General features: G+C 44.5%; 1 protein-coding gene and 1 non-coding gene across 2 annotated transcripts in view; both read left to right on the plus strand.

Annotated features, from left to right (window-relative positions):
* HSD17B2 (hydroxysteroid 17-beta dehydrogenase 2) overlaps positions 1 to 21,286 on the plus strand; it is a 93,471-nt gene that overhangs the window by 2,876 nt on the left and 69,309 nt on the right.
* LOC112442479 (U6 spliceosomal RNA) lies at positions 17,006 to 17,109 on the plus strand. Its single transcript, XR_003030567.1, has one exon. It is a non-coding gene; the product is annotated as a U6 spliceosomal RNA (small nuclear RNA).

The following is a 21,286-nucleotide window of genomic DNA, read 5'->3' on the forward strand; positions in this document are numbered from 1 at the left end:
TTCACTCTCCTCCTTCATACTGATTAAGACGCTCTTTAGTTCCTCTTCAGTTCAGTTCAGTTCACTTCAGTCGCTCAGTCATGTCCAACTCTTTGCGATTCCATGAATCACAGCACGCCAGGCCTCCCTGTTTATCACCAACTCCCGGAGTTCACTCAAACTCACGTCCATCCAGTTGGGGAGGCCATCCAGCCATCTCATCCTCTGTCGTCCCCTTTTCCTCCTGCCCCCAATCCCTCCAAGCATCAGAGTCTTTTCCAATGAGTCAACTCTTCACATGAGGAAGCCAAAGTACTGGAGCTTCAGCTTTAGCATCATTCCCTCCAAAGAACACCCAGGGCTGATCTTCAGAATGGACTGGTTGGATCTCCTTGCAGTCCAAGGGACTCTCAGGAGTCTTCTTCAACACCACAGTTCAAAAGCGTCAATTCTTCAGCGCCCATCTTTCTTCACAGTCCAACTCTCACATCCATACATGACTGGAAAAACCATAGCCTTGACAAGATGGACCTTTGTTGGCAAAGTAATGTCTAGGCTTTTCAATATGCTGTCTAGGTTGGTCATAACTTTCCTTCCAAGGAGCAAGCGTCTTTTAATTTGATGGCTGCAGTCACCATCCGCAGTGATTTTGGAGCCCCAAAAAATAAAGTCTGACAATGTTTCCACTGTTTCCCCATCTATTTCCCATGAAGTGATGGGACCAGATGTCATGATCTCAGTTTTCTGAATGTTGAGCTTTAAGCCAACTTTTTCACTCTCCTCTTTCACTTTCATCAAGAGGCTTTTTAGTTCCTCTTCACTTTCTGCTATAAGGGTGGTGTCATCTGCATATCTGAGGTTATTGGTATTTCTCCCGGCAATCTTGATTCCAGCTGGTGCTTCTTCCAGCCCAGCATTTCTCATGATGTACTCTGCATATAGGTTAGATAAGCAGTGTGACAATATACAGCCTTGATGTACTCCTTTTCCTATTTGGAACCAGTCTGTTGTTCCATGTCCAGTTCTAACTGTTGCTTCCTGACCTGCATATAGGTTTCTCAAGAGGCAGGTCAGGTGGTCTGGTATTCCCATCTCTTTCAGAATTTTCCACAGTTTATTGTGATCCACACAGTCAAAGGCTTTGGCATAGTCAATAAAGCAAAAATAGATGTTTTTCTGGAACTCTCTTGCTTTTTTGATGATCCAGTGGACGTTGGCAATTTGATCTCTGGTTCCTCTGCCTTTTCTAAAACCAGCTTGAACATCTGGAGGTTCATGGTTCTTGTATTGCTGAAGCCTGGCTTGGAGAATTTTGAACGTTACTTTGCCAGTGTGTGAGATGAGTGCAATTGTGCGGTAGTTTGAGCATTCTTTGGCATTGCCTTTCTTTGGGATTGGAATAAAAACTGACCTTTTCCAGTCCTGTGGCCACTGCTGAGTTTTCCAAATTTGCTGGCATATTGAGTGCAACATTTTCACAGCATCATCTTTCAGGATTTGAAATAGCTCAACTGGAATTCCATCACCTCCACTAGCTTTGTTCGTAGTGATGCTTCCTAAGGCCCACTTGACTTCACATTCCAGGATGTCTGGCTCTAAGTGAGTGATCACACTATCTGGGTATTGAAGATCTGGATTGTGAAGATCTTTTTGGTATAGTTCTGTGTATTCTTGCCACCTCTTCTTAATATCTTCTGTTTCTGTTAGGTCCCTACCATTTCTGTCCTTTATTGAGCCTATCTTTGCATGAAATGTTCCCTTGGTATCTCTAATTTTCTTGAGGAGATATCTAGTCTTTCCCATCCTATTGTTTTCCTCTATTTCTTTGCACTGATCACTGAGGAAGGCTTTCTTATCTCTTCTTGCTATTCTTTGGAACTCTGCATTCAGATGCTTATATCTTTCCTTTTCTCCTTTGCTTTTCACTTCTCTTCTTTTCACAGCCATTAGTAAGGCCTCCTCAGACAGGCATTTTTCTTTTTTGCATTTCTGTTTTGGGGGATGGTCTTGTTCCCTGTCTCCTGTACAATGTCACGAACCTCTGTCCATAGTTCATCAGGCACTCTATCTATCAGATCTAGGCCCTTAAATCTATTTCTCACTTCCATTGTATAATCATAAGGGATTTGATTTAGGTCATACCTGAATGGTCTAGTGGTTTTCCCTACTTTCTTCAATTTAAGTCTGAATTTGGCAATAAGGAGTTCATGATCTGAGCCACAGTCAGCTCCTGGTCTTGTTTTTGCTGACCGTATAGAGCTTCTCCATCTTTGGCTGCAAAGAATATAATCAATCTGATTTCGGTGTTGACCATCTGGTGATGTCCATGTGTAGAGTCTTCTCTTGTGTTGTTGGAAGAGGGTGTTTGCTATGACCAGTGTATTCTCTTGGCAGAACTCTATTAGCCTTTGCCCTGCTTCATTCTTCACTGCAAGGCCAAATTTGCCTGTTACTCCAGGTGTTTCTTGACTTCCTACTTTTGCATTCCAGTCCCCTATAATGAAAAGGACATCTTTTTTGGATGTTAGTTCTAAAAGGTATTGTAGGTCTTGATAGAGCCATTCAACTTCAGCTTCTTCACCATTACTGGTTGGGGCATAGACTTGGATTACTGTGATATTGAATGGTTTGCCTTGGAGATGAACAGAGATGATTCTGTCATTTTTGAGACTGCATCCAAGTACTGCATTTCAGACTCTTTTGTTGGCCATGATGGCCACTCCATTTCTTCTGAGGGATTCCTGCCCATAGTAGTAGATATAATGGTCATTTGAGTTAAATTTACCCATTCCAGTCCATTTTAGTTCACTGATTCCTAAAATGTCAACATTCACTCTTATCATCTCCTGTTTGATCACTTCCAATTTGCCTTGATTCATGGACCTAACATTCCAGGTTCTTATGCAATATTGCTCTTTACAGCATCGGATCTTGCTTCCATCACCAGTCACATCCACAACTGGGTGTTGTTTTTGTTTTGGCTCCATCTGTTAATTCTTTCTGGAGTTATTTCTCCACCGATCTCTAGTAGATATTGGGCACTTACCAATCTGGGGAGTTCATCTTTCGGTGTCCTATCTTTTTGCCTTTTCATACTCTTCATGGGGTTCTCAAGGCAAGAATACTGAAGTGGTTTGCCATTCCCTTCTCCAGCGGGCCATATTTTGTCAGAACTCTCCACCATGACCCGTCCATCTTGGGTGGCCCTACATGCATGGCTCATAGTTTCATTGAGTTAGACAAGGCTGTGGTCCATGTGATCAGATTGGTTAGTTTTCTGTGATGGTGGTTTTCAGTCTATCTGCCCTCTGATGGCAAAGGATAAGAGGCTTATGAAAGCTTCCTGATGGGATAGACTGACTGAGGGGGACACTGGGTCTTGTTCTGATGGGCTGGGCCATGCCCAGTAAATCTTTAATCTAATTTTCTGTTGATGGGTGGAGCTGTGTTCCCTCCCTGATATTTACCTGGGGCTCAGCAATCATTTTACCCTTGTGGGCCTTACCTGGGGCTTCCCTTGTGGCTCAGACAGTAAAGCATCTGCCTACAATGCAGGAGACCCGGGTTCGATCCCTGGGTCTGGAAGCTCCCCTGGGGAAGGAAATGGCAACCCATTCCAGTATTCTTGCCTGGAAAATCCCATGGACAGAGGAGCCTGGTAGGCTACAGTCCATGGGGTCGCAAAGAGTTGGACACGACTGAGCGACTTCACTTCACTTCAGCAATCCATAGGAAAAGGAATAGTCAAGGCTGTATGTTGTCACCCTGCTTATTTAACTTATATGCAGAGTACATCATGAGAAACGCTGGGCTGGAAGAAGCACAAGCTGGAATCAAGATTGCTGGGAAATATCAATAACCTCAGATATGCAGATGACACCACCCTTATGGCAGAAAGTGAAGAGGAACTCAAAAGCCTCTGGATGAAAGTGAAAGAGGAGAGTGAAAAAGTTGGCTTAAAGCTCAACATTCAGAAAACTAAGATCATGGCATCTGGTCCCATCACTTCATGGGAAATAGATGGGGAAACAGTGGAAACAGTGTCAGACTTATTTTTTTGGGCTCCAAAATCACTGCAGATGGTGATTGCAGCCATGAAATTAAAAGACGCTTGCTCCTTGGAAGGAAAGTTATGACCAACCTAGATAGCATATTCAAAAGCAGAGACATTACTTTGCCAACAAAGGTCCGTCTTGTCGAGGCTATGGTTTTTCCTGTGGTCATGTACAGATGTGAGAGTTGGACTGTGAAGAAAGCTGAGCGCCGAAGAATTGATGCTTTTGAACTGTGGTGTTGGAGAAGACTCTTGCGAGTCCCTTGGACTGCAAGGAGATCCAACCAGTCCATTCTAAAGGAGATCAGTCCTGGGTGTTCTTGGGAAGGACTGATGCTAAAGATGAAACTCCAATACTTGGGCCACCTGATGTGAAGAGTTGACTCTTTGGAAAAGACTCTGATGCTGGGAGGGATTAGGGGCAGGAGGAGAAGGGGATGACAGAAGATGAGATGGCTGGATGGCATCATCCGACTTGATGGACATGAGTTTGAGTGAACTCCGGGAGTTGGTGATGGACAGGGAGGCCTGGCATGCTGCAACTCGTGGGATGGCAAAGAGTCAGACATGACTGAGTGACTGAACTGAACTGAACAGCGATCAATGCAAAGAAATAGAGGAAAACAACAGAATGGGAAAGACTAGCGATCTCTTCAAGAAAATTAGAGATACCAAGGGACCATTTCATGCAAAGATGGGCTGGATAAAGGACAACAATGGTATGGACCTAACAGAAGCAGAAGATATTAAGAAGAGATGGCAAGAATGCACAGAAGAACTGTACGAAAAAAATCTTCAAGACCCAGATAATCACGATGGTATGATCACTCACCTAGAGCCAGACATCCTGGAATGTGAAGTCAAGTGGGCCTTAGAAAGTATCTCTACAAACAAAGCTAGTGGAGGTGATGGAATTCCAGTTGAGCTATTTCAAATCCTGAAAGATGATGCTGTGAAGGTGCTGTACTCAATATGCCAGCAAATTTGGAAAACTCAGCAGTGGCCACAGGACTGGAAAAAGTTAGTTTTCATTCCAATCCCAAGGAAAGGCAATGCCAAAGAATGCTCAAACTACTGCACAATTGCACTCATTTCACATGCTAGTAAAGTAATGCTCAAAATTCTCCAAGCCAGGCTTCAGCAATACAAGAACCATGAACCTCCAGATGTTCAAGCTGGTTTTAGAAAAGGCAAAGGAACCAGAGATCAAATTGCCAATATCCACTGGATCATCAAAAAAGCAAGAGAGTTCCAGAAAAACATCTATTTCTGTTTTATTGACTATGCCAAAGCCTTTGACTGTGTGGATCACAATAAACTGTGGAAAATTCTGAAAGAGATGGGAATACCAGACCACCTGACCTGCCTCTTGAGAAATCTATATGCAAGTCAGGAAGCGACAGTTAGAACTGGACATGGAACAACAGACTGGTTCCAAATAGGAAAAGGAGTACGTCAGGACTGTATATTGTCACCCTGCTTGTTTAACTTATATGCAGAGTACATCATGAGAAATGCTGGGCTGGAAGAAGCACCAGCTAGAATCAAGATTGCCGGGAGAAATATCAATAACCTCAGATATGCAGATGACACCACCCTTATGACAGAAAGTGAAGAGGAACTAAAAAGTCTCTTGATGAAAGTGAAAGAGGAGAGTGAAAAAGTTAGCTTAAAGCTCAACATTCAGAAAACTAAGATCATGGTATCTGGTCCCAGCACTTCATGACAAATAGATGGGGAAACAATGGAAACAGTGTCAGACTTTATTTTGGGGGGCTCCAAAATCACTGCAGATGGTGGTTGCAGCCATGAAATTAAAAGACGCTTGCTCCTTGGAAGGAAAGTTATGACCAACCTAGATAGCATATTCAAAAGCAGAGACATTACTTTGCCAACAAAGGTCCATCTAATAGGTTTAGGTTTTACCAGTGGTCATGTATGGATGTGGGAGTTGGACTATAAAGAAAGCTGAGCACTGAAGAATTGATGCTTTTGAACTGTGGTGTTGGAGAAGACTCTTGTGAGTCCCTTTGACTGCAAGGAGATCCAACCAGTCCATCCTAAAGGAGACCAGTTGTGGGTGTTCATTGGAAGGACTGATGCTGAGGCTGAAACTCCAATACTTTGCCCACCTCATGCAAAGAGTTGGCTCATTGGAAAAGAGCTTGATGCTGGGAGGGATTGGAGGCAGAAGAAGGGGACAACAGAGGATGAGATAGTTGGATGGCATCACTGACTTGATGCACATGAGTTCGGGTGAACTCCGGGAGTTGTTGATGGACAGGGAGGCCTGGCGTGCTGCAATTCATGGGGTCGCAAAGAGTTGGACACGACTGAGCAACTGAACTGAACCGAACTGAAACTTTGGTGGAGGTAATGAAGATAATGGTGACCTCCCTCAAAAGATCCCAGGCATGCACTGTTATACTAAGTGCCCCCAGTGTTGCAGGAAGCCACTGCTGATCCACGCCTCCACCAGAGACTCCTGGACACCCACAGGCAAGTCTCCCGTGGGGTCACTGTTCCTTTCTCCTTAGTCCTGCTGCACAGGTTTCTGTTGTGCCCTCCCAGAATCACAGTCTTGTGTGAGTTCTGGCATCTGTATAGTGGGGTTAATGGAAACCTCTTCCAAGAGGAGTTATGCCATACCCACACCTAGAGCTCCTGTCCCTCCGGCAGACCACTGCTGACCCATACCTCCACAGGAGATGCTCAAACACAGTTCTGTCTCAGTCTCTGGTGTCCCTGGGTCCTGGTGCACACAAGATTTGTTTGAGCCCTCTGAGCATCTCTGGCGGGCATGGGGTTTGATTCTAAATGCGAATTCGCCCCTCCTACCGTCTTGCTAGGGCTTCTCCTTTGCCTTTGGACGTGGGATATCTCCTCACAGCCGCTCCAGCTCCTACCATCTTACTGAGGTTTTTCTGACCTTGGACGTGAGGTATCTGCACATGGCTGCTCCAGCACAGCGCAGCCGCCACTCGCATTTAGGACTTCTTCTAAATGTGCTTTCTGCCAGTAGAGTGGTATCATCTTCATAAAGGAAGTTGTTGATGTTTGTCCCACGGATGTTGATTCCAGCTTGTAACTCATCCAGCCCGGCATTTCTCCTGATGTGCTCAGCACATAGATTAAACAAACAGGGTGACAGCAGATAGCCTTGTCGCATTCCTTTCTGTCTTGAACCAATCAGTTGTTCCATACAGGGTTCTAACTGTTGCTTCTTGACCCACATACAGGTTTCTCAGGAGACAGGTAAGATGGTCTGGTATTCCCATCTCTTTAAGAGTTTCCACAGTTTATTATGATCCACACAGTCGAAGGCTTTGGCATAGTTGATGAAACAGAGGTAGATGTTTTTCTGGAATTCCCTAGCTTTCTCTATGATCCAGCGAATGTTGGCAATTTGGCCTCTGGTTCCTTTTCCTTTTCTAAACCCAGCTTGGACACCTCGAAGTTCTTGGTTTGCATAATGCTGAAGCCTAGTATGCAAGAATTTAAGCGTGACCTTATTTCACGGGAGATGAATGCAATTGTCCGATGGTTAGAACATTCTTTAAGTTCTCCCCTTCTTAGGAATTGGGATGAAAATTGACCTTTTCCAGTCCTGTGGCCACTCCTGGGTCTTTCAGATTTGTAGACATATTGACTGCAACACCTTGATGGCATCATCCTTTAGGGTTTTGAATTTGAATTTCAGTTTCACTGGAATTCTGTCACATCCACTAGCTTTATTAACAGCAGTGCTTCCTAAGGTCCTCTTGACTTCACTCTCCAGAATGTCTGGCTGTGGGTGACTGAGTGCACCATCATAGTAATCCAGTTCATAACTCCTTAAAGAATCATGACTTGGAACAGCTTTTGCTTCAGGTTGGCTTCTACTGTCAATCAGTACACATTTTAGGGTTGGGGGGGGTACATAAAGAAATGTGGCAGTGTACCTCAAAACCATAAATGTTATTCTTTTACCTGATAATTCAAGATTTGGACATTTCTCTTAAAGAAATAATCTGAAATGTGAGAAAAAGGGAAGATGCAAACCAAACCAGTACATTTACAAAGTTATTTAAAATTGTGAACTATCAAAAGCCATCAAAATGGTGACAACATTGTAAAATTAGAAAGAAAGCAACAAATGTCATTAAAATGAAGAAAAAAACAAAATGGTGACAAATGATTGGTATAGTCTCCATATGTAAAAAGAGATTTTGAAAAACTCCTGTAAAATGACCTGGCAACTGTCTAGAACATGGAAACTGAACTAAGGGAAAGCACCCAGGGGATCCTGGTGTTTGGCTAAGACTATATCCATGTCACACGAACATGAAAAGCACTAGAAGGAAATAGTATGTGAATGGTTGGATCAGAGTACTTAGATTTGTTTTTCCCTCAGAATTTGTCTAATGTAGTTATATTACTTATGTAACCGTGGACTTTAAATGTATTCATAATCTAAAAGTTGAGAATCATGTTTTATTTGGTGGAAATTTTTAGGGCCTCAAGCCAAGCCTCTCAAGCTTTTACTTTAGACAGCATCTCAAGTAACCCTGAGAAAATCGCTCGGAGGAGGTGAGGAGAGGGGCCAAGGTTATCCAGAACTTTTGAAACAAAGGGCAGGTAGTCTGAACCTCAGAAGGTTATTGTTAAATAAAGAAGATCAAATATTCTAAGTTAAGGAATTTGGGGCTTTTCTCTGTATGGGAAGATGAGGGCTCACTAAGATCATTCCTTTCATATGCGCCTCGGCTTCCTGGGTCCCGTGTTTTCACATCCTGAGCTTCCTTTCCTCAGGGCTCACTGCAGGGAGTGGCTGCAGTCTGATGGCTGCTAGGTGGCAGATATTCTTTTCCTTCCTGAGTGCCCTTGGGGTTCACCACCTTACTTTGAAGGGTTGCAATCCTTGATGACTGTGATATTCTTGTTTACGGATATAGCAGGAAATATTCCATTTCTCATAACAAAACCATTTAACAAAGAGATCATATTCCCTTGTTGCTGAATTGGGGCTTGGCCCACTACAGTGGACCAAGTGTCTACTTAATTATGGACCCAGGTGTAAGACAATTACAAGTTCAAAAAATCTTTTTCCTTGAATCCCTTATTTCACTTTGTTAAAATAAAGGGCTTTTGTCTCCAAGACATATAATTATAGCACTTAGGGCATTCAAACCTACGTTTGTCTTCAAGGCCCAAAGGCTTAAGGCAGTCAGTCAATTTTCTTAAATGGCTGTGAGATTACTGAAGAGCCCAGCCACCCTGCAACAGCGTGTCAAGCACCATGGAGGCAAAAGAGGGTTGAGTCTGACAGGCTTGGGTTGGAACCTTGCGTGCACACTGCCTCAGGGTAGGTTCTCCAGGGGCAGGGACTGAGGCGATTTGTGTGAAAGGAATTTATTGGAAAGGTTTATAGGTTAAGGGTGATAGGTCGTGGAGGAGGGAAGATGAACAGGGAAGGGGAGGAGGCCAAGCCCCGATTCAGCAACAAGGGAAGTGCGTTTGGCTCCAGTATTAGCTCAGTAGCCCGGGGCAGATCAGGAGGTCCGGGTGTCACAGGCGAGAGCTGTCTGCCTTGCGGGCCAGGGGATACCCTCATACCTGTCAATCATTACTCAAGGGCTGTCACCCCCACCCCCTTTGGCAAGAGGAGGAGAGGCTGAAACTCCAGCTGGCTCTCCCTGCTGTGTTTGTGCTTAGTCGATCAGTCGTGTCTGCGACCCCTTGGACTGGAGCCCGCCAGGCTCCTCTGTCCATGGGGATTCTCCAGGCAAGAATACTGGTGTGGGTTGCCATGCCCTCCTCCAAGGGGATCTTCCCAACCCAGGGACTAAACCCAGGTTTCCTGCATTGCAGGTGGATTCTTTACTGTCTGAGCCACCAGGGAAGCCCTCTGGCTTTCCGTGGCCACTGCCTAAAAGGACTCCAGCATTCTGGGCAGCCGGTGGACAAGGTCACAGGTTCTGCTTGCTGGGAGTGAAGTGCGCTATGGATGAGAGCCCCTCCAGATGGTCAAGGCACATATACACCTCCGTGTGCAAAATAGAGAGCTGGGGGGAAGCTGCTGTGTACCACGGGGGGCTCAGCTCAGCGCTTTGTGATGACCTAGAGGAGTGGGAAGGGGCTTCCCGGGGTGGGGGTGCTCAAATGGTGAAGACTCTGTCTGTAGTGTGGGAGACCTGGGTATGATCCCTGGGTTGGGAAGGCCCCATGGAGGAACGAAATAGAGGGGTGGGATTGGGGTGAAGTGGAAGAGAGGCCAAAGAGGGAGGGGATACCTGTGTGTGCTGTGTGCTAAGTGCTTCAGTCGTGTCCGACCCTTTGAGACCCCTATGGACTGTAGCCCGCCAGGCTCCTCTGTCCATGGAATTCTCCAGGCAAGAATACTGGAGTGGGTGGCCACGCCCTTCTCCAAGGGATCTTCCCCATTCAGGGACTGAACGCATGTCTCCTGCATTGGCAGGCGGGTTCTTTACCATTAATGCCACCTGGGAAGCCCTGGATATATGTATGCATAAAGATCCCCTGGGGGAGGGAATGGCAACCCACTCCAGTGTTCTTGCCTGGAGAATCCCATGGACAGAGGAGCCTGGAGGGCTACAGTCCACGAGGTCAAAAAGAGTGGTACATGACCGAAGTGACTTAGCAGGCGCACGTAGTTAATTTACGTCATTGTACAGCAGAAATTAACACAATACTGTAAAGCAAGTATACTCCAATTAAAACAATTTTTTAAAATGGTCAAGGATCTGGGGCAGCCTGATATCTGCTAGATACCTCTTACTAGCAGTGTGATCTTTCAAAGTACTGTTTTCTCCTCTGTAAACTGGAACTGATACACACACACACACACACACACTCACACTCACACTCACAGTTATAGATGGAGCTAGTGGATGAGAAAGAGGAGGGGGAAGGGAGGGAGAGAGGCGATTTTGTCTGCTGACGTGGCGACGGGTGAGGTTAGGTAGGATAAAAAGAGAACTAAAAGGAAAAACAATGGCCAACAAAGAAATGGAGGGTGCCTCCAGAAGGATTCCCAGAGTGGCATGAAGCCCAGGGTTGGGTGTGGGAGGGAGCTCATTAGGATCTGAAAAAGTTACTTTCTACAAGGACGATAAGGTCTTCCAGGCAACTGGTTAATCAGCCATGACACACACAGCCAGCACTTATTAAAACTTGTTGAGTTGGATATTTTTTTTTAATTTCATAATTTTTAATTGGAATTTTCAAAAGTAGGTACAGTGGAAGAGAGATCAGGGAAGGGAAGAAGAATATGTTTAATGTGGAAGTCTTTATCTTACGCCCCAAACAGAGTCCTAGGTGGATGGTCACCCCTTTCTAGGACTTACTAAACAGCCCAATTTGTGTTCTAAAATGGAATACTGTTGGCCTCAGCTTGGGATTTAGCTTCCTTAAAATTTTTTTTCTGGTGGCTGTGGTGGGGAGTGTGGGGGGCATATAACACGTGGCTTGTGGGGGATCTTACCTCCCTGTCCAGGAATTGAACCTGCATCCTCAGAAGTGAAGGTCAGGAGTCCTAACTACTGGACCACTAGGGAATTCTCTGGTCTCCTTTAAACTTAACATTCGGTTCAGTTCAGTTCAGTCACTCCGTTGTGTCCGACTGTTTGCAACCTCGTGAACTGCAGCACACCAACCTCCCTGTCCATCACCAACTCCCGGAGTTCACTCAAACTCACGTCCATTGAGTCAGTGATGCCATCCAGCCATCTCATCCTCCCCTTCTGCTCCTGCTCCCAATCCCTCCCAGCACCAGGGTCTTTTCCAATGAGTCAACTCTTCACATGAGGTGGCCAAAGTACTGGAGTTTCAGCTTCAGCATCATTCCTTCCAAAGAACACCCAGGACTGATTACCTTTAGGATGGACTGGTTGGATCTCCTGGCAGTCCAAGGGACTCTCAAGAGTCTTCTCCAACACCACAGTTCAAAAGCATCAATTTTTCGGCGCTCAGCTTTCTTCACAGTCCAACTCTCACATCCATATATGACTACTGGAAAAACCATAGCCTTGACTAGATGGACCTTTGTTGGCAAAGTAATGTCTCTGCTTTTGAAAATGCTATCTAGGTTGGTCATAACTTTCCTTCCAAGGAGTAAACGTCTTTTAATTTCATGGCTGCAGTCACCATCTGCAGTGATTTTGGGACCCAAAAAAATAAAGTCTGACACTGTTTCCACTGTTTCTCCATCTATTTTCCATGAAGTGATGGGCCCAGATGCTGTGATCTTAGTTTTCTGAATGTTGAGCTTTAAGCCAACTTTTTCACTCTCCTCTTTCACTTTCATCAAGAGACTTTTTAGTTCCTCTTCACTTTCTGCCATAAGGGTGGTGTCATCTGCATATCTGAGGTCATTGATATTTCTCCCGGCAATCTTGATTCCAGCTTGTGCTTCTTCCAGCCCAGCGTTTTTCATGATGTACTCTGCATATAAGTTAAATAAGCAGGGTGACAATATACAGCCTTGATGTACTCCTTTTCCTATTTGGGACCAGTCTGTTGTTCCATGTCCAGTTCTAACTGTTGCTTCCTGACCTGCATATAGGTTTCTCAAGAGGCAGGTCAGGTGGTCTGGTATTCCCATCTCTTTCAGAATTTTCCACAGTTTATTGTGATCCACACAGTCAAAGGCTTTGGCATAGTCAATAAAGCAGAAATAGATGTTTTTTTGGAACTCTCTTGCTTTTTTGATGATCCAGCGGATGTTGGCAATCTGATCTCTGGTTCTTCTGCCTTTACTAAAACCAGCTGGAACATCTGGAAGTTCACGGTTCATGTATTGCTAAAGCCTGGCTTGGAGAATTTTGAGCATTACTTTACTAGCATGTGAGATGCGTGCAATTGTGTGGTAGTTTGAGCATTTTTTGGCATTGCCTTTCTTTGGGATTGGAATGAAAACTGATCTTTTCCAGTCCTGTGGCCACTGCTGAGTTTTCCAAATTTGCTGGCATATTGAGTACAGCACTTTCACAGCATCATCTTTCAGGATTTGAAGTAGCTCAACTGGAATTCCATCACCTCCACTAGCTGTGTTCATAGTGATGCTTTCTAAGGCCCACCTGACTTCACATTCCAGGATGTCTGGCTCTAGGTCAGTGATCACACCATCGTGATTATCTGGGTTGTGAAGATCTTTTTTGTACAGTTCTTCTGTGTATTCTTGCCACTTCTTAATATCTTCTGCTTCTGTTAGGTCCATACCATTTCTGTCCTTTATCGAGCCCATCTTTGCATGAAAGATGGTATCCCTTGGTATCTCTAATTTTCTTGAACAGATCTCTAGTCTTTCCCATTCTGTTTTTTTCCTCTATTTCTTTGCATTGATCACAGAGGAAGGCTTTCTTATCTCTTCTTGCTATTTTTTGGAACTTTGCATTCAGATGCTTATATCTTTCCTTTTCTCCTTTGCTTTTCACTTCTCTTCTTTTCACAGCTATTTGTAAGGCCTCCTCAGACAGCCACTTTGCTTTTTTGCATTTCTTTTCCATGGGGATGGTCTTGCTCCCTGTCTCCTGTACAATGTCAGGAACCTCCGTCCATAGTTCATCAGGCACTCTATCAGATCTAGGCCCTTAAATCTATTTCTCACTTCCACTGTATAATCATAAGGGATTTGATTTAGGTCATACCTGAATGGTCTAGTGGTTTTCCCTACTTTCTTCAATTTAAGTCTGAATTTGGCAATAAGGAGTTCATGATCTGAGCCACAGTCAGCTCCTGGTCTTGTTTTTGCTGACTGTATAGAGCTTCTCCATCTTTGGCTGCAAAGAATATGATCAATCTGATTTTGGTGTTGACCATCTGGTGATGTCCATGTGTAGAGTCTTCTCTTGTGTTGTTGGAAGAGGGTGTTTGCTATGACCAGTGCGTTCTCTTGGCAAAACACTATTAGCCTTTGCCCTGCTTCATTCTGTACTCCAAGGCCAAATTTGCCTGTTACTCCAGGTGTTTCTTGACTTCCTACTTTTGCATTCCAGTCCCCTATAATGAAAAGGACATCTTTTGGGGGTGTTATTTCCAAAAGGTCTTGTAGGTCTTCATAGAACTGTTCAACCTCAGCTTCTTCAGTGTTACTGGTTGGGGCATGGACTTGGATTACTGTGATATTGAATGGTTTGCCTTGGAAACAGAGATCATTCTGTCGTTTTTGAGATCGCATCCAAGTACTGCATTTCGGACTCTTTTGTTGACCATGATTGCTACTCCATGTCTTTAACGTTAGTCTGCTGAAATGGATAAACATTGATAGTGGGTGGTGGTGGTTTAATCGCTACATCTGACTCTTGAGACCTCATGGACTGTAGCACACCAGGCTCTTCTGCTCGTGGGATTTCCCAGGCAAGAGTAACATGGGAACGTACATTACCTTATATAAAATAGAGAGCCAATAGGAATTTGCTGTATGTCTCAAGAAACTTAAACAGGGGCTCTGTATCAACCTAGAAGGTTAGGATGGGGAGGGGGATGGGAGGGAGGTTCAAAAGGGGGGTGGATATATGTATACCTATGGCTGATTCATATTGAGGTTTGACAGAAACAACAAAATTCTGTAAAGCAATTATCCTTTAATTAAAAAAAAGAATACTGGAGTGAGTTGCCATTTCCTTTTCTAGGCTGACAGTGGACTAGGGACTAAAGGAAATAACATCTCTGCACTCAGAGCTCTACATACTCTTTATATTTGATTCCCACAGCCTTAGTAACTAACATCTTATGAATGAGGAAATTATGTGTCCAAAGTCCTTGGAATATTAAGCAACATCAGTTCAGTTCAGTTCAGTCACTGAGTCCAACTCTTTGTGACCCCATGGACTGCAGCACGCCAGGCCTCCCTGTCCATCACCAATTCCTGGAGTTTACTCAAACTCATGTGCATTGAGTCAGTGATGCCATCCAACCATCTCATCGTCTGTCATCCCCTTCTCCCACCTTCAATCTTTCCCAGCATCAGGGTCTTTTCAAATGAGTCAGTTGTTCACATCAGGTGGCCAAAGTATTGGAGTTTCAGCTTCAGCATCAGTCCTTCCAATGAATATTCAGGACTGACTTCCTTTAGGATGGACTGGTTGGATCTCCTGGCAGTCCAAGGGACTCTCAAGAGTCTTCTCCAACACCACAGTTCAAAAGCATCAATTCTTTGGTGCTCAGCTTTCTTTATAGTTCAATTCTCACATCCATACATGACTACTGGAAAAACTATAGCTTTGACTAGATGGACTTTTGTTTGCAAAGTAATATCTCTGCTTTTTAATATGCTGTCTAGGTTGGTCATAACTTTTCTTCTAAGAAGTAAGCATCTTATGAGACTAAACCCAGCTCAGCCCCATCTGCCACCCAAAGCCTTGCTCTTTAACAGCTGTCATTTTCAGTGCCATAGCTACAGTTACCGGTCAGCTATAAATGTTTCCAGAATATAAAATGTGTCCATTCATCGGCAAGTAAGTGTTGAACATCTTTTATGGGCACAAGACCCTGCTTGACATGAAACGTGGTAATTGACTAGATGTAGGATATGCTCATGAGAGAAGATAAAATGAAAGGTACCACAGATGGGAATAAGGATGCCTGAAAAGGGTGATAATGGAGAGATGCCATATGGTGAATCTGACTTCAGGTTTGAGTTTGAGGGCAGTGAGGGGGCCATTGGAAATTCAGACCTAGATCTTGATTAGGTTTGGAGAAGGAGGATGGAGAAAGAGAAACACAAGCAACATAGCGCGGTTAGTGCTTCAAGGGAAGAGGTCATTGGTATATATTGTAAGGAATCAATACAGTCCTCAGTGAGTCTATAATTTAGCCAGTCTATCAGATTGTTTTTAATGAACACATAACCTCTTTGATCATTCATTTTAAGCTTAACCTTAGCCCTCTAACAAAGAAGGCAATGGCACCCCACTTCAGTACTCTTGCCTGGAAAATACATGGGCAGAGGAGCCTGGTAGACTGCAGTCCACGGGGTCGCTGAGAGTCGGACATGACTGAGCGACTTCACTTTCACTTTTTACTTTCGTGCATTGGAGAAGGAAATGGCAACCCACTCCAGTGTTCTTGCCTGGAGAATCCCAGGGACGGTGGAGCCTGGTGGGCTGCTGTCTATGGGGTCGCACAGAGGTGGATATGGCTGAAGCGACTTAGCAGGAGCAGCAGCAGTAGCCCTCTACAGAGAGACATAAAAAAGGTATTGCTAAAACTTGGGTAATTTTGTAAAATTTGAATGGGGACTTTATTAGGCATTCTAGATGGCGTGTTGAGGTTGGTGGATATACTCATGGAATGAAGTTCCCCCAAATGTGTTGTAAGCTGATGGCAGAGACCAGATCTCTTTTATGACCAAGTGCCTTCTCTGTCTCTGAGCACATTAGACCCATCTCAGTGTTCATGAGTGAGAGAGCCATTAGTGAATGAACCAAGCTGGTGAAATGTCCTCCCCTTGTCGTGGTCATTGGTTGGACACAATGGGTTTGTCCCCATAGACTCACTTGCTTAAGGACTTATCTCTGCTGGTTCTTTTTGCTGAGGTCACCCGTGTAGAAAGGTCAGAGTGACATGGCCTGCGGCGGGCCCATTGTTATGTAATGTCATTCTTGGCTTGCTCTGGACAAGGCTTTGTGATGACTTGGTTCGAAGCCTGCTCCTGGTCACCTGGGATGCAGCATGAACAGAACACCCTCTGGTTCATACCCCAGCTGCTGAAGCTGCTCTCCCAAGTGTTACGGGTACCCTCCTTGTCCCCTGAGCATGACTTCCACGCCAGCACTGCCGACTGTTTTCCTTCTTGACACGGCCTCCTTTGCCTTCCAGAACACTACATGTCCATGCTTCTCCCCTACTGCTCTGTCCTCTGACTCCTCCCTGTCCTTCCTCTTACCCCCTCCCACTTAGGTGGCCTTTGTCCTTAGCCCTCTTCAGAAGAATTCCTGGTCCAAACAAGTTCATCTCAAAAAAGCCATTGAAGTGCTCGCTTCAGTAGCACATATACTAAAATTGGAATGACACAGATTGGCTTGGCCCTGGGGCAAGGATAACACACAAAAATACATGAAGTGTTCCATACTTTTCATGTAGTGGTATGGCAAAAACTAGCACAACAATGTAAAGCAATTACACTCCTATTAAAAAAATTTTTTTTAAAAAATCCATCCAAGATTATCCTTGCTTACTGCCTTGAAGACATAGCTGCCTTGTCCATTTGTTTTTCAGTCTGTGAACCTTGATTACCCCATGCATTTTGGTGTCCCCTGTTTATGCTCCTAACAATGAACCCTTTCCAGATACTGTTCTTTTGCATCATCCCCTACCCTCCAGTGCTGGAACCTCAGAGTTGGTGATTAGATGAGATCATAGGATGTCAACAAATACGTGTTAGGACACAGTGTGGGCAGAGGTTCTGAATCAAGGTCAGGGACATCAGGTTAATGGGTAGATGGTTCAGATTGTTCTGTCGCACTGAACAAAATGGAGGAAAACGGACACCTGGGGGTAACACAAGTCAGTGAATCCAGGTGCCAATGAGGATAAGACAGGGCTAGACAAGCAGGAAGCAGGAAGGAGTCTGGGGCAGACATGGAGTGGAATGGAGGAACATGTCTGGCTTGGATGATCCAGGGACGCTTGCATCCATTCCACCCACCATTGTCACAGAGGGGCGTCTCCTCTTCAACATAGAATTTACCATGCACAGCATGTGCTCCCCGACCCCCACTTCCACTCCCTTGCCCACTGGTATGCTTTATGAGTTCCTTCCTCTGTGCTCAGATTTTCCATCTCCCATGGATTTCATGCCATAAACAGGACATTGAAAAGATACATGTCCGCTGAAAAACAATTCTAAAATGCAAAAACAGAAGCTGCTAGGGACCTGTGTGGAATGCTCTTTGTGTGCAGAGGACTCAAGGCTCAGGGACTGCACTGGATGGATCTTAATTTGAAACAGTCAGCGTCCAGCATGGTCTTAGGTTGAGTGAAACCCCAATTTCGTCTTTATGGGTCAAAGGCTTAGATAGGGCAATTGAAACACTGGGAAAGGATCTGGGTTTCATTGAATCCTGTTTTGAAAAAATAATTTTATCTAATTGTATTTTTGGCTGTGCTGGATCTCCGTTGCCCCATGGGCTATTATCTAGCTGCAACAAGCAGGGGCTACTCTTGTTGCAGTGCGTGGGGTTCTCACTCTAGTGGCTTCTCTTGTTACAGACACGGACTCTGGGGCGTGTGGGCTTCAATAGTTGCAGCATGTGGGTTTCAGTAGTTGTGGCTCCTGGGCTCTAGAGCACAGGCTCAGTGGTTGCGGTGCACAGACTTAGTTAAGCCGCAGCCTGTGGGATCTTCCTGGACCAGGGATTGAACGTGTGTCTCCTGCATTTCCAGGCGGATTCTTTGCCACTGAGCCACCAGGGAAGCCCTGAGTCCTATTTTCTATAAACACTTACATTTACTGAGGTCCTGTAGCCTAGAAAGTCAAACCAAACCTGGGCATCATTAAGAAGAAGAACAGAAACAAAACCAAAACTCTGTTCCTCTTTTGAAACAACACAGGTACATCTAAGTGCAGGTCTGGTCACTGTCATTCAGGGTGAATAGTAGCGTGTAGTGGTTAAGACCACATACATAGAACAATGACTGATGCATGTACTAACTCCTGCCTTGCCACTTATTAGTTTTTTGACCTAGGGCAAATTAATCTACCTGCCAGAACCTCAGTTTCTTTATCTGTTAAATGGAGATAATCATATACTGATCTCTCTGGGACTGCTGCCAGGATGAAATGAGATAATACACATAAAGGGCCATCTGTAGGTGGTAACTGTACTTCTATCCAATGCTAGTCATTGCATATATAATTTTTATAATGAGCCAAAATACGCCTCCTTGGAACATCCATCAGTGCACTTAGTTCTGCCTTTGGAAGTCACATAATCTGATTAAACCACTCTTTTGCATGGTAGCCCTTGAAAAATGTGAAGACTGTGTCATATCATAGCCAAATCTGCTTTGAACTAAATCTTCTGATTCATTTTACCTTTCCCTACCATGGCCTGGTTTCCAGAACTCTCACCATTCTATTAAGTTTCCTCTGGACGCTTTCCAATTACTTGACATTCCTTTGAGATGTTGACTCAGATTTAACATCATGTGCCATCTTGGTATTAGCAATACAAACCAACCTGGAATTAATGAAATAAAATTAAATCAGTATACACGCAAAGTTCTTCCTTGGATGCTGTTGTTTTGTTTGGTGGGGTCAATTCATAAGCCCCTTTCTAATATTCCCAGCTGAGTTCTGAACTCATAGAGATAGGCAAGTGGAAATCAAGATGTCAGTTTTATTACTGATATAAGTCTTGAAGAAGGTATCTTAGTTGTGTAGAAGACCCTGATGCTGGGAAAGACTGAGGGAAGGAGAAGAAGGGGGTGACAGAGGATGAGATGGTTGGATGGCATTATCAACTCAATGGACATGAGTTTGAGCAAACTCGAGGAGATAATGAAGGACAGGGAAGCCTAGAGTGCTGTAGTTCATGGGGTCACAAAGAGTGGGACACGACTTAGTGACTGAATAACAACAAATGGTGCATTCAGTCAAGGCAGGGTTGAGAAGACTCAAGCCTTGCCCCTGAGGTAGGGCTTGGGTTGGACAGCTAGGCTATCATAGCCCAATAGCACAGGGGTTTTTCAGGCTGGGAGATGCTGAGAAAGAGAGAAGCGCTTCCAGGTGATACTCTGGCCTCTTGGTTTTTCTCCTCTGCTTCTCAGTCCTGATCATTTTCTTTGAACTGTCCTTTTGGTTCTTCTGCTAGAGAGAGAAGAGACCTTGCACCCATTGAAACAGCCTCCAAAGTTCTTTCTGTCAAAATCACCAACCAGATGCTTTGCTCCACCTCCCAAGGGGAAGGAAGGAGTGGGAGACAGAACAGGGCTAGTGTCACACTAATAGATATCCCTCTATACTGAAGGAAGCCTGTGCAGTGCAGAAGAAGGGTTCCCAACCTCATATTAGGCTCAGAAAACCAGCTCTCTGGATGGAGAGTGCTGTATCCAAACTGTGGCTTGTATGATAGAGGTCCAGGCAGGTGTGACTACAGACTCAAACAGGGTCCATGGTGGGCTGTTTTCCCACAACCTGTCCCCCACACCCATTCCATCACACACACACAAACATATATACAAAGATGTACTCTTCAGATGCACAATATCTAAAAGAAGGTATTAGACTACTCACTAGCTCTGGGCCCTTGAACAAGCTGCTTCACCTGTCTGAGGTTAATTATCTTTATGTAGAATGAGGGAGCCATAATGGTGTGTCTTCACAGTTCATGTTTGCAATTACCACTCATCAACTGCCTCCTGAGCACACTTGACATACAATGGGAAGCGAAGACAGACAGGGTCTCTGCCCTCATGAGGCTTAGTTCCAGTGGAGAAGAACACAGCACAAACCAATAAAGAGATAAGATAATCGCAGCCCAGCAAGGATTTGGTGGCATGAAGAGTGACCCTTCCTTCACTGCTGAGGACCACTCTGTACCGGAGGCTATCTTTGTGTTAGGAACTGTGACAGGCACTGTGATTAGCATTTTCCTAATTTAATTTTCACAAATACCTTATAAATAATTTTTAAATATATGAAAAGCTTTAAATATATAAAAGTAGGGTGAATATATGCAACAAGCCCAATACCCATGTTCTAAAATCATAATCGAGACATTGATAGATAATGCCTATTATTAATCCCACTCAAAGATGTAGAAATTGAGGCTTTCAAGAGATTATACAATTAACATCATATAACGTAAAAGAAGTAAGTGGCAGTGCTGGAATTTAAATGCAATGTTCTCTCTCTTTGGCTTCCAAGGTGGCTCAGACGGTAAAGAATCTGCCCATAGGGAAGGAGACACTGGATCGATTCCTGGTTTGGAAAGATTCCCTGGAGAAGGGCATGGTAACCCACTCCAGTATTCTTACCTGGAGAAGTCCATGGACAGAGGAGCCTGGTGGGCTACAGTCCATGGGGTCACAAAAGAGTCAGACATTATGACTGACCAAGCGCGTGCGTGCACACACACACGTTATATTGAATAAACTTATAGTGTTGTGAGGGGACCAATAAGAAGGAAGATGTTACAAGACAACATAACATGTGAGAATTCAGAGAAGTGAAAAGAAATAAGAGGAAATAAGACCACTTAGGAGGCCAAGGCAGTGGCCAGGAGTTTGGAGAGCAAGCAGCTGATTGGA

The sequence above is a fragment of the Bos taurus genome, chromosome 18 (genome assembly GCF_002263795.3).
Source record: "Bos taurus isolate L1 Dominette 01449 registration number 42190680 breed Hereford chromosome 18, ARS-UCD2.0, whole genome shotgun sequence".
In the NCBI taxonomy this organism is placed as follows: Eukaryota; Metazoa; Chordata; class Mammalia; order Artiodactyla; family Bovidae; genus Bos; species Bos taurus.